Source organism: Pinus tabuliformis, chromosome 1_2, assembly GCF_031772625.1.
Source record: "Pinus tabuliformis cultivar Carrire ecotype Pingquan chromosome 1_2, CPIR1, whole genome shotgun sequence".
NCBI classification, from domain to species: domain Eukaryota; kingdom Viridiplantae; phylum Streptophyta; class Pinopsida; order Pinales; family Pinaceae; genus Pinus; species Pinus tabuliformis.
The window spans coordinates 892,960,524-892,973,696 of NC_142298.1; the positions used below are offsets into that span (position 1 = coordinate 892,960,524).

The following is a 13,173-nucleotide window of genomic DNA, read 5'->3' on the forward strand; positions in this document are numbered from 1 at the left end:
TTCACATCTTAATTTGGATTCCTTACATTAACTATTTTAATATTTTTTTATGGTTTATATTAGAAGATAAGTTTTTTAAGGTTATTTTATGAAAATAATGGTGTATGTTACTATTATTAACCCATTTAATTGTAATCCGATATAGTACATATCATGTATGCGTTAAGTTATGATTATTACTAAAGGAGTGTTAGCACAATTTAAAAGTCTATCACCTTTGCAACACTAGTAATATGGTTGAAGATTGAAAACTCTCATAGATCATCCAATTTATACTCATATTGGAATTAAATTTCAAAATATTTGTGACGCTACCAACTTTCTTTTAACTAAACAAAATTACGATGATCTTGAAACACTTCTTTTAATGCATTTTGAGCATATTAACAATAAAATTCAAAATAACTTTTGGTAATATCTTTTTACCTTCTTATATACCTTATTTGGTCTTAGTGGATGATAATCATCATTATCACCATCATAATTACATACTATTGTAGGAAGTTTGCACTATTTTAGAGTTGAGGAGAAAAAAAAATTAGGATCAAATTAAATGTTGAATGTGAGTAGTAGATTGAGGCTTGCTTAAATAATAATAGATTAATATATATCATAAAGTTATTTAATGACAAATGATCTTAGTAATGTGCCCAATATATACCATTATTTAGAACATTAACTAGATTAAATTTTTTCGAAATGAGGAATTAGAAAGTCACTTAGTTCACTAATTTTAATGTAGATATTCACCATTTTTTGTGTAAAAATTATCATGATAAAATTTATAAAACAAATTTATATAAACTTGCAAAAGCAAATCTTTCACATCTTAATGTGGATTCCTTACATTATCTATTTTTAATATTTTTATGGTTTATGTTAAAAGATAAGTTTGTTAAGGTTATTTTATGAAAATAATGATGTGTATGTTGCTATTATTAACCCATTTAATTATAATCTAATATATAGTAAAATATCATGTATGTGTTAAGTTATGATTATTACTAAAAGAGTGTTAGCACAATAAAAAGGCTATCACCTTTGCAACACTAGTAATATGGTTGAAGATTTAAAAACTATCATAGATCATACAGTTTATACTCATATTGGAATTAAATTTCAAAATATTTGTGACGCTACCAACCTTCGAGATTGTTTAACTAAACAAAATTATGATGATCTTGAAACACTTCTTTTAATGTTTTTTAGCATAACAATAAAATTCAAAATAACATTTAGTAATATCTTTTTACCTTCTTATATACCATATTTGGTCTTAGTGGATGATAATCATCATTATCACCATCAACATTACATACTATTGTAGGAAGTTTGCACCATTTAAGAGTTGAGGAGAAAAAAAAATTTTAAGATCAAATTAAATGTTGAATGCAAGTAGTAGCATAATTTATTTTTATTTATTATTTGTACTTTTATGTTAAAAACCTGAGGCCTACTTAATGAATAATAGATTAATATGCAAGCTATATATTAAGTATAAAGTTATTTAATGACAAATGATCATAGTAATGTGTCCAATATATACCATCATAGATCCATTTTAAGTGCAGATGTAGGGATCAAATTTCTTCACATGCAAATATTTTCAATGAAAGATACAATGTGTTATTTTTCATTGTTGAAACTGTATTTTTGAATGCTAAATACAGTAGATATACCACCAAATAAAAATTTTAACCATAAAAAAAAAATTCTTATATATAGATATATATGAAGTTGATATTGACATAAATTAGTTAACATAAATCTTCAAATAGTTTCTCTATATCTCTAGCTGAATTTTTTTGAAAAGTATAAAATTTAAACATCTAATTCACACATTTTATATACTTCTAATTACTTTACAAAATATTCATTTCTTTTATTTTTCTATTTAGAACATAATTTTTATTTTTCCCCCCATATTGGGTTGTAAAATGAGCCTCTCATCTCAATTACTAATCATTTTAATGACCAAAATCAATCATGAATTAGAATAGTAACAAAGTAGTACAATTTGATTATTTTCAAATACAACAAGAAAGAGAGAAAATTGACTAAGTTATTTATTACAAATGTTTAGTTTTTATTCCTGTAGTGTTTAAGGATATTATATTGAAAAGAACATATTAACATTCATCTAAAACTTAGATTCCTTACATTATTTCTATTATCGTTAACATTTATATTTATGTATTAAATTTGACTCATGAATAATATTCAACTAAAACTTAGATTCCTTACATTATTTCTATTATCATTAACATTTATATTTATGTATTAAATTTGACTCGTGAATAATAGATTTTGCAAAAAAAAACTTACCTATAAAGTTATTTAAGAATATGCTAATATTGTTTTTCTTACTATTATTGACCATTTTAAATTGACACTAACTATTTTATTTACGTTGAGTACAAATTAATTATACTAGTACAATGTTGGCACACTTCAAAATCTATAAGAGGAAATATTTTATAATTCTAGTTGTGTTGTTCAATGATCAAAATATTTTTTTTATAAATTAGAGTGCAACAAAATAGTGAATTTGATTTATATCAATTATAATAAGGAAAATTAAGGAAAACTCACCTCAAACATTATATCTAGTGTCTAGCATTTATTCATTAAGTGTTTAAATGGTTTATATTAAATAGAATACTAATTAGGTACTCCATTGTTTTTGTAATAAACCAAGTTTAGAAGATGTTTTTAAGTGCATTATTGAATTTGAGTATGCATATTTGATATGGTGAGAAGTCATGTTGGTCAAATAAATCCTTGAAAACTTAAATATTTTATGGCATTGTCATGTAATTTGTATAACACATGATTACATTGAAATATTAAATAATATAAAACTCCTCCAAAAAGAATATGAAGAGAATATTTGATATACAACAAATATGGAAAAGTGTGTATGAATGTATATTAATAGATCCTTCAAAAAAATTACATTCATGAATCATATAAACCTACTCTTAAGATATTCGCTCAAGTAGATCAAGAATGGCTTCTACACCATATTTATTTTTCTTGGTCTTCTTGCAATGTTCTTTCTTTGGCATCCATGCCCACACTATGGTATTAATTGGAATAGAGCCAAGTTCTGTGTCATCAGGATTTGGTACCCAATATTGCTCTAAAAATTTTCCATTGTATTTCCCTGACATAGGCTTCCACCAGTCAACCTTTACATGAAGATTCTCACTTTCATTATCCCTAAAGATATTTGAGATGGATTGTTCCATCCAAATCACCTCTCCTGCATCCTCATTTCCTGATCTAACTAGCAACATCTTTCCTTTCTCAACATCAATCATCGGATTGAAAGTTGGCTTTGGCTTGTTGCATTTGGGTCCAACATGTATTGGTTCATCTATCACATTATCAAAATCTCCATCCATAATACTTGACATTACTTAGAGTGCATTACGATCAACATCAACAATGCGCCTTGTCCTGGGCCAGAAACCCTCAGAAGATGAATCACTTCCATCTATTATTCTATGATCATTATAGATTCCATCTAATGTATCAAGAACTTTTTCCCAATACACTACTTTATTTTTCCATTCCTCTGTAACAATTGGTGAATCCTCGTTCCCAATAGTGTCTTTCCACATTTTTATGTATGATGTTATCCCTTCCTTTAGTTCTTTTAAATAGACATCATTTTGTTTGGAAGTTAAGAAAGATGGCTTCCCTATGGGAATTATAGGTCGGCCTTCATCATCTATATTCCATAACTCAACTGGTTCTGACCACTCAATATCTCTAATTGATTCTTTGTACCTTAGTACTGGAACATCATTGAGTACAAGAAATTGGAAGTATTGGACATTAAGATGTCCATCTAGTGCATTTTTTCCCTCCTTGATGTATCCATTAAGGAAACTTTTGAAGTCATAGACCTTGTCAATAAGTGTACGTGGAAACACTCAATTTTCTTCAATTGTGCGATATGTAACCATCATTTCAGGTAAAGAATAAATATCTTTACTTTTTAGGTTGGAAGACATTCTTCCGTAGGTTCCATCTATGTCTTCATGGGTGTGCCCCACAGGCAAGAACCCAACCTCAATAGTGATGAAGACACCAGGTGCAGTTAAAAGCGATAGAAACATGAAAAGATAGCGATTCTTATTATCACTTGCTGCATTGTCCAACTGTAACAACAAATGTGGAGGAAGAGGTTTAAAATCAACATTTTGACTTTTTGAACTTCCATGAGATATAAAATCATCCTTGTACCCTTGACATTTTGAGTAAATAGAGGTGTCAATTAATGCATTTGTAAGTGGGTTTCTTGAAATTCCACTTTCATAAAGTAGATCACCATACATATCCATTTGTGGGTCTTCAAGGTCCCTTAAGCACTTTGCAAGAGATGTAATAGTAAATTGTGATCCCATATGGACAAATGGTAAGGAGAAATGACCAAAACCTCCTGCCTTATGCCCATGTGTAAGCATACCTATCAATGACAAACCTAAATTTGTTCCTACAATAGATTTTGATTTGACACGTAGCCTTGGGATTGAAGTCTTTGTTTTGTCCATTTTATCATGGATAATGCTCAAATACTCCTTTGGAAACCGCTCTGACATAATTCTATGGGCATAGTAGCAATATCTTCCACACAACAATCTTGTTATGTTTCTTCAACCTACCTCGTGCCTTTTCTTCCAACTCTTTTGTAGTTGCTGACTTCATTTGTGCTTTCAACACAATACATTCACTGCATTTACTGAAGTTGGTGTTCTTTGAAAATGCCACATCTCAAAACTTAGTATTCCAAATCTTGCTCATTGTTGACTGTGATATTGATGGGTAATTGAGCTTTTGAAGAGCCTCATTGATCTCTTTTAACAAAGAATTTTGTGTGTAAGTCGAAGGAAGCAATATTAAAGGAGCAGATGTTCCATCTTCTTCAACTTGACGTGTTTGGTTTGGTGAAAAATCTGAATTATCCATTACAATTTTGTGCAATATTTCTATGGCTGCCACTGTGTGAGTTCTTGCTTTGCATGTGTTGGTGTTACCATGAATAGCTTTGATCTGTCCATGTTGGAAATAATGCTGGTAGTTATAGAATGTTCTTTGAGGAATTTTATGTATCTTATACCATGCTTTCGTACAAATAATATTCCCATTAAATCTCATGTCCTTTACATTTCTAGCAATAGGTGGTAAGCCATGGCCATGGCCATGGCCCTTTGACATGACTGTGTTTGACATGAGTGAATTCAAGACAAATTCTCTAGTACCATTTTTATTTATTTGTCTCATATCCCTTCTAGCACCTGCAATGGCCTTCCTATCCACATGTTGAAGACAATCTTTTCTACAACATACATCTGCTGCCAAAACTCGAATTTCTTTCTCTTCATCTATTTTTGTTTGACATTTTGCAATTTTTTTTGTAGCCATAACTCGTTTAATCCTTTTATATGGCCTTGTTACATGCATATCAATTGAGTTTCTATCTTTTTCATTACAAAAGTACCCATCCCAATTGTTTAAGGGATTTGTGTCCTCTATAACATCCCATATCACCATTTCCTTGGGTGGCTCCTTGAACTTTTCCTTAACCCTTAATATCACACCTTTGTTGTCCACCAACTTATTTATTGGCCATCTAACCAAACATTGTATAGACTTATCCCCAATTCTACATATCTCACAATTTCCATCTATCTCTTCTAGAAAAACACCAAAATCCATTTCACCTAGTGTTTCACCCTCAACAATGTCATCCTCGCGGACATTAACTAGCATTCCTTTGGCAATGCACATGCTTGTTCCCATGCATTCATGTGTAAGAGAAACCTTTGTACATATGAATCTAACCCTATCTTGGGGAATATTTGTGGCATGATCATGACAGTGAGGCTCCAAATCTGATTCTGGCCAAATTTCATAAGATTCTAATGCACCCCCAAGTGTATGCTCAAATCCTGTTGGATGTGGTAGAGGAGCATTATGTTTTAACACCTTCTCGATTTTAACCACTATGCATCCTTTCTTTACCATCTTTCCATGCACTTTATGCCCAAGCTCTGTATTGAATATGGAGCCCTCGCCCACCTTCACTCCATGTTGCAGAAGATCTACCTTGGCTCCAATAGAAAATGTGGAAGAAACATTTGCACCTATAAACGAATGTAAATAAGGTTAGTATTTACTCCAAAAAAACATTTATTATGCTATCAATAATATATAATACATGCTTCAATATTTTGATTTACCTATGTTGTGTCTCAAACCCATGATCTTCCATGGATGTATGTCCCCTTCATTAACATCCTCATCAATCAAATGTGGTTGAGTTACATCAATTATCAAAATTGTAACATAACCAGCATTAACCCTTTCTCCAACATAATAAGTTCCAGACTCTGCAAATTCGACCCTTCCTAGCCCAATGACTTGATCATTAATAAGGAGATCAACATAGTCCCCTTTTGCCAAAATTATATTTTCCATTGTAGCTTGTATCAATTCTGTAACAACAATTAAATCGTAACTTGTAATTAAAAGGTTGAACCGTGTAAAGTGTGACTTTATATTTTCACAAAAACACACAACTTACGAAAAAGTAATATAGATGCAAAAATTAAAATAGTATGGTAGTAATATTGTATGTAATGAAACATTGTTTCCTCAAATGAAAGCTAACAATCAATATCATTCCTTCTACTACAAACATAAGCATATTGCTAGAAGCAACATTACATGGTCAAATAAATCTAGCACGTGCTAGATTTCCTTCTAGGACAAACAAGCACATTGTCAATAAGAATATTCTAAGGCGAAGGAAATCCACCACATGCTAAATTTCCTTCTAACGTAAATAGAAGCATATTACTCACAAAAACATTTCAAAGTAAAAGAAATCTTACACATTCTAAAGTTTATTCTAGCACAAACACAATGACATTGCCAAAAACAACATTGCAATGTGAAAGATATCTAGCATACGCTTGATTTACTTCTAGCACAAACAAAAGCACATTGTCAACAATAACATTGTAGGGAAAACCAAATCCAACAACTTCTATCAAAAACACAATCACATTTCCAATAACAACGCGCAAGGTAAAATAAATTTAACGCGTGCTAGCTTTACATGTAGCATAAATACAAGCATACTACCAAAAACAACATTTCATGCCAGAAGAAATCTAGTGCATGCTATATTTCCTTCTAACACAAACAAAAGCACATTACCAAGGTGAAGGAAATCTAACACGTGTTAGATTTCCTTCTATAATAAACAACCAAATTGAAAACAACAATATTGCATAGCAAAAGAAATCTAGCACAACTTCTAGCCCAAACACAAGCACAACATTTTCAATAACATTGCCAAGGTGAAGGAAATCTAACACTTGCTAGATTTCCTTTTATCATAAACAACCAAATTGACAACAACAATATTGCAAAGAAAAAGAAATCTAGCATAGTTTCTAGCCCAAACACAAGCACGTTTCCAATAAAAATATTGCAAGGTGAAAGAAATTTAATGCATGTTAGCTTTACATGTGGCACAAATACAAGAAAACTACCAACAACAACATTGCATGCCAAAAGAAATCTATTGCGTGTTATGTTTCTTTTTAACACAAATAAAAAAAGTGTAATGGTGATTCTTTGTTGTGAAGACCCATATTAAAAGTGGTGTAATGCTAATAAGACCAATGCAGCTACTGCCAGGATACCAATGTAAAGTTTCATTGTTCAAAAGTTTAGGGCCTCGTTGGTAAAACCATGCATGTCATATTCAGTGACTATGGCATACTCTAAGGTAGATTCAGTAATAAATTTTGTGCATCAATAGAGTTTTGGCATTTTCTGGCTAAGTTAAGGCACCAACACCACAACTGTTATGAATCACCTACTCAAGTCTCAAGAGAGAGCCTCTTTTGTCTCATCACTATATCAATCCATGAAATGGTGGAGAGCCTAACAACCTTCTCTTTTAATCACTCAAGCTAGACCAATTGACAAGTTGTATTCCTACCTAACCAAACATTTTCCATGTTTTTGCTTCCTCATAAAAAGATAGCAGTCTAGGGGTTATCCTGATGCAAAATGTACCTCTCGACAGACTATGTTAACACCTTGTTTTAGGAGATTAACCCACTAGCCTTTGTTCTATAGTACAAATAAAATCGGTCACACTTTCATATTTTATTTGGATTTTATTTTAACCCATATGTAGTAGCATTGTGCTGACCAATACATTGGCTTTAAAAAGTAATGCAGTTCTAATAGTCAATATTGACATGGTTGGTCAATCTTTTTCTATGGAATAGATTTATGATGACAGGAAAATTATAGAAGTATCGATAGTCATAGAAAATGAATTTGCAGAGAGACTGGGAAGACCAAATCAAGTTCCCACATCCATTGGCCTGTTGAAAACATCCCAACATGAGGACTCAGATACATATCTTGGAAAGGAATCTTCAAATGGAACCCGATCCAAAAAAAATAGACAAACGTAAAAGAAATCGATCAAGACCCAAGAACAGATACAAAAACTCATTATGGGTATTGATATATATTGGGATAATGTGGTAAAGATGAAGCATAAGGTATTGGTGGACCACTGGGAACACATTAGGATGTCTAGTGGACAAATGAAAGAATGGGTGCAGAATGTTGGTTCTGTATTGTTGGAAATAGACCGAAGGTAAGCATGCTCCTCAATAGTTGGTTTGGATTCCACTTCATGACAGTGGAAGATGCAGATAGGATTGGCTCAATCTCATGCGTGAAAGGTAGGGGATTTTTATGCTTGTAGAATTAGACGGTCAGATTTAATCCTATTAAAGAAGATCCCCAGCGAAAATACATATGGGTTAAACTCCCTGGCCTTCCTTTGGAACTATGGACCAAGAAGGAAATCATGGAAATTGCCAACAAGATAGGAAAATTCTATTATGTCGATGAAGGGTGTGCTGGCCTTCTAGAAAAATGAGTAGCATGGTTTTTCATTGAACCAGATTCCATAGAAGGTCTCCCAGCTACCCTTGATATCTATTAGAGTACACAATCTATCATAAAACGAGTGGATTACTGGGGAACCCCTTTTACATGTTTGGGATGCCATAATACCACACATCTAATAGCGAAATTCCTACATAGACTTGGTTGGGATGACATCAAAATGTATGGTAAGGCTATAGGCATAAATCAAAATCATACTTTTCCCAAGAAAGAACATGCCCCTTGGGAGCTGCCAAATGAAGTGTAGGTGCCTGCACTAGAATAAGTTCCTATAAACAATAGTAGTAGAAAGGATAACAGTATGTCGACTCCAGGAATTAATACTCAAGAAATAGATTCCCAAGATAGGCCATATGGACGGGGAAACTCGGCGAATAATGAAGATAAAAATTTCACTCCGGAGGTTGGCCAAATTCGATATATTACAAAAGGAAATGAACCCAGTTGACATCCAAAATTGAGGCCTTATGCAACATATCCTTCTCAACATGATAATATACAAGCAAATACTTCCCCTGTCTTAATTGATGTTGATGTGGAAAATCTAAAAATGGATGAATCACTGGGCCTCGAATCGTTGTCAGTTAAGAAGACCTTTTTCAGGAGACAAAGTCTTTTAATAATATGGATTTCCCTAGAAATGGATCAACTAAGAAGAAAAAGGATACTAAATACAAAAATATATCCTCATGTAATGGAGTTGGGTCAGAGCTCAACACTTACTTTTCTGAAACCAATGAAGCAACTCTCTATCCAAACATTGATCTAGGAACTTCTTATTACTAATACGAAGAAACAAAGACCTCATATTCACGGGTCCTTATAGAAGACTATCCCGTAGCAACCCAATCTAATTGAGGATCATGTCATTAAATATCAGAAGTTTTGGATCACTACAGTCTTGTCGAACACTGCATAATATAATTCAAACCAGAAAGCCTGCTTTGGTGTTGTTACAGAAAACAATGGTAGATAGGGACAAAGTTCAGAATATCCTCTTGATTTTATGCCCAAATTGGGCGGTCTACACAACCAATCCACTAAGGAATTCTGGAGGTCTTTCCGCTATATGGAATCCCAAAATTTTCTCCCTTTTGGCTTACAAATCCTTCGTTGGCATCATTTTATCGGGATATTGTCGGGGTTATTTGACAAGATTTCGTATCCTTAATCTATATGCTCCATATGAAAATAGAAAATAATTCTGGAAGGTGGTAAAAATTCTATTGTAACTGTTTTTAATGCTGCAACAAATGAAGTTTTGTCACATCCACTTTGCTTCTAGCCATCATCATTCATACCATGTCCAAGCAAGTTGAAGCAACTTATTCATTCTATATCAGCAATATACAGATAGGAAGTGTTTTAGACTACACTCTTGCTTTCATGAGTGTAGCCTTGGACATGGTGCGTGATAAATGGGATCCAACTCTAAAGAAAGGTTTCATCGACATTACTTCCTCAAGAGATTTCTATTGGATTTATAGCAGCCTTCAATTTGTATTTTGTGGAGAGATGATTGAAGATTTAATAGGAAATCAACAACGATTTGGTGATTTAGTAGCTTGGGGAGGTTGTACAATAATATACTTGCTTTGTCAACAACTTCACTTTGACCTATTTGACTTTGTGTATACAAATATTAATGCTGTAGAAGTGGATAATGTAGTAATAACATATTTGACATCAAGAGAAACATCAAAACCAACGAATTATGGGTAGGATCTGGAAAATGCAAAGAAGTCGAGAACATTGAACGATCACGTCTTCTCAATGCTAAAAGCACATTCTTCCGCTAAAGATAGAATTGATGTGCAATCAAGCAAATTGATGTCACACATATATTCTTGGATGTCTGTTATGGAATATAATAATAAGGCATTAGGTGAACCAACAATAAAGCCGGAGATTCCTAAAGCCAAACTTAATGCAGATGAGCATCTGTTCTGTGACAACTGCAAGACATCAATTGTTAATTACCATCGGAAATGCCCATATTTTTCATATGATCTTTGTCTCAGTTGTTGTTCGGGGCTTCGAGAAGGTTGTCAACCAGGTGGTGGTAAAGCAGGATTGGCCCAACAACAGTATACAGATAGAGGTTATTCTAGAGAGGGATTACCAAGAAATAAGCAAACAAAGGTGTCGGGCGGAAGATCAGGTTGGGAGCTTCACTCCCAGGTTACTAGCAATAGCACTGTAGACCCTACAGACAGATTACCAGATTGGAAGGCTAATAGTGATGGTAGCATTCCATGCCGAATATGGTGGCTGTGGTTGTCATTTATTAGAATTAAAACGCATTTATAGAATGAATATGATTGCAAAACTTGACAAAGAGGCAGAGGAAATGGCCAGCAGCTGCAAAGTCGCAGAGGGCTTGAAAATTTCTCACTCCTGTACCTCATGCTTCAAGTCTGGTTCTTATGGGAAAAATGGATATTCTGAAAGGAATTTACGCCAAGCAGCTCATAGGAAGGACAACAGTGACAATTATTTGTACTGTCCAACTGTACAGGATACTAAAGAAGAAGGCCTTGAGCATTTCCAGAAACACTGGATTAGAGGTCAACCGGTCATTGTGCAGAATGTTCTTGAAGGCACTTCCAGTCTGAGCTGGGACCCATTGGTCATGTTGCGGCCTGTTCGAGAGACTATGAATGGCAAGTTTAATGAGGAGACAAAGATAAAGGCCATTGATTGCTTAAATTGGTGCGAAATTGAAATCAGCGTCAACCAATTTTTCAAAGGGTACGCAGATGGTCAAATGCATAAAAATGGTTGGCCTTTGATGTTGAAGCTGAAGGATTGGCCACCACGAAATTTCTTTGAAGAACGTTTACCACGCCATAGAGCTGAATTCATTAATGCATTGCCCTTTCATGAGTACACACATCCTGAATGGGGCCTTCTTAATCTGGCAGCAAAGCTTCCTGATAATTGCTTAAAGCCTGATATAGGACCCAGAACTTACATTGCTTATGGGACAAGTGAAGAACTTGGCCGAGGTGATTCTGTTACTAAGCTGCACTGTGATATGTATGATGTGGTAAATGTATTGACTCATACAGCTGAAGTCAAGTTCCCAGGGTGGCAGCAACTTAAGATAGATAAAATTCAAAGATCATTAAGAGCATTAGACTCGGAAGAACTTTATGAAGACTCAGATAGGATTGGAAATTCCTTTGGTGAAGAAGAGGAAAAACAACTAAAATTGAGGCATCATCATTTGATGTTTCTGTGTCTCAAAGCAACAGAAAAGTTTCTTCAAGTCAAACTATTGATGAATGCCTTAATGATAATGACATTGAATCTAGTTTGAGGGCAAAGTCTCTTGATTATATGGAAGAGCAAAATTGGGATATAGATGGAGCAAAATATGATGGTTCAGAAAAGTGGAAAGCTCATAGTAGTGAACAAAAGGATCTTGGTACAATACCAACAAAGGTGGAAGGAAGGATTGCCAATAGAGAGAATAGTTTAGATGTCACACGTGGTGGGGCTCTTTGGGACATTTTCCGGAGAGAGGACATACCAAAGTTACAGGATTATTTATTAAAGCACTGTCAAGACTTCAGACATAGCAGAAATGTATCGGTTGATTCGGTTGTCCACCCCATTCATGATCAAACTTTTTACTTGAATGAAGGTCATAAAAAGAAATTGAAAGAGGAATACCAAGTAGAGCCATGGACATTTGAACAACACCTTGGTGAGGCAGTTTTTATTCCAGCTGGATGTCCTCATCAAGTTAGAAACTTGAAGGGTTACCTGGACATGTTACTATGAAATTATTAAAAACTTTCAGATGGCTACGGGCTTGATAGTCAACAATGAGAAATCTGCAATTTATCACAATGAAAATAATCAAGAAGCTATAGAATGGTTATCAGAACTATTTGGAATCAAAGCGCAACCTATCAGCTGTGGTATGAAGTATTTGGGTTTCCAGATCAAAGCAAATGGCTACACAAAATCCGATTGGAGTTGGATCCTTGACAGATTCCACAAAAGGATATCAGCATGGGAATTCAAGTGTCTAACACTGGCGGGAAGAGTAGTTCTTGTACAATCAGTTTTGAACCAGCTCACGGTCTACTGGGCTCATTTATTTGCTATTCGTGTAAGCATTATTAAAAGCTTGAATAGACTGTC

The 13,173-nt window shown here is 33.8% G+C and overlaps 1 pseudogene; it reads left to right on the top strand.

The window, feature by feature from the left end:
- Positions 1 to 10,878: 10,878 nt before the first annotated feature.
- Positions 10,879 to 12,807, top strand: LOC149208823 (lysine-specific demethylase JMJ27 pseudogene; annotated as a pseudogene).
- The last annotated feature ends 366 nt before the right edge of the window (positions 12,808 to 13,173 follow it).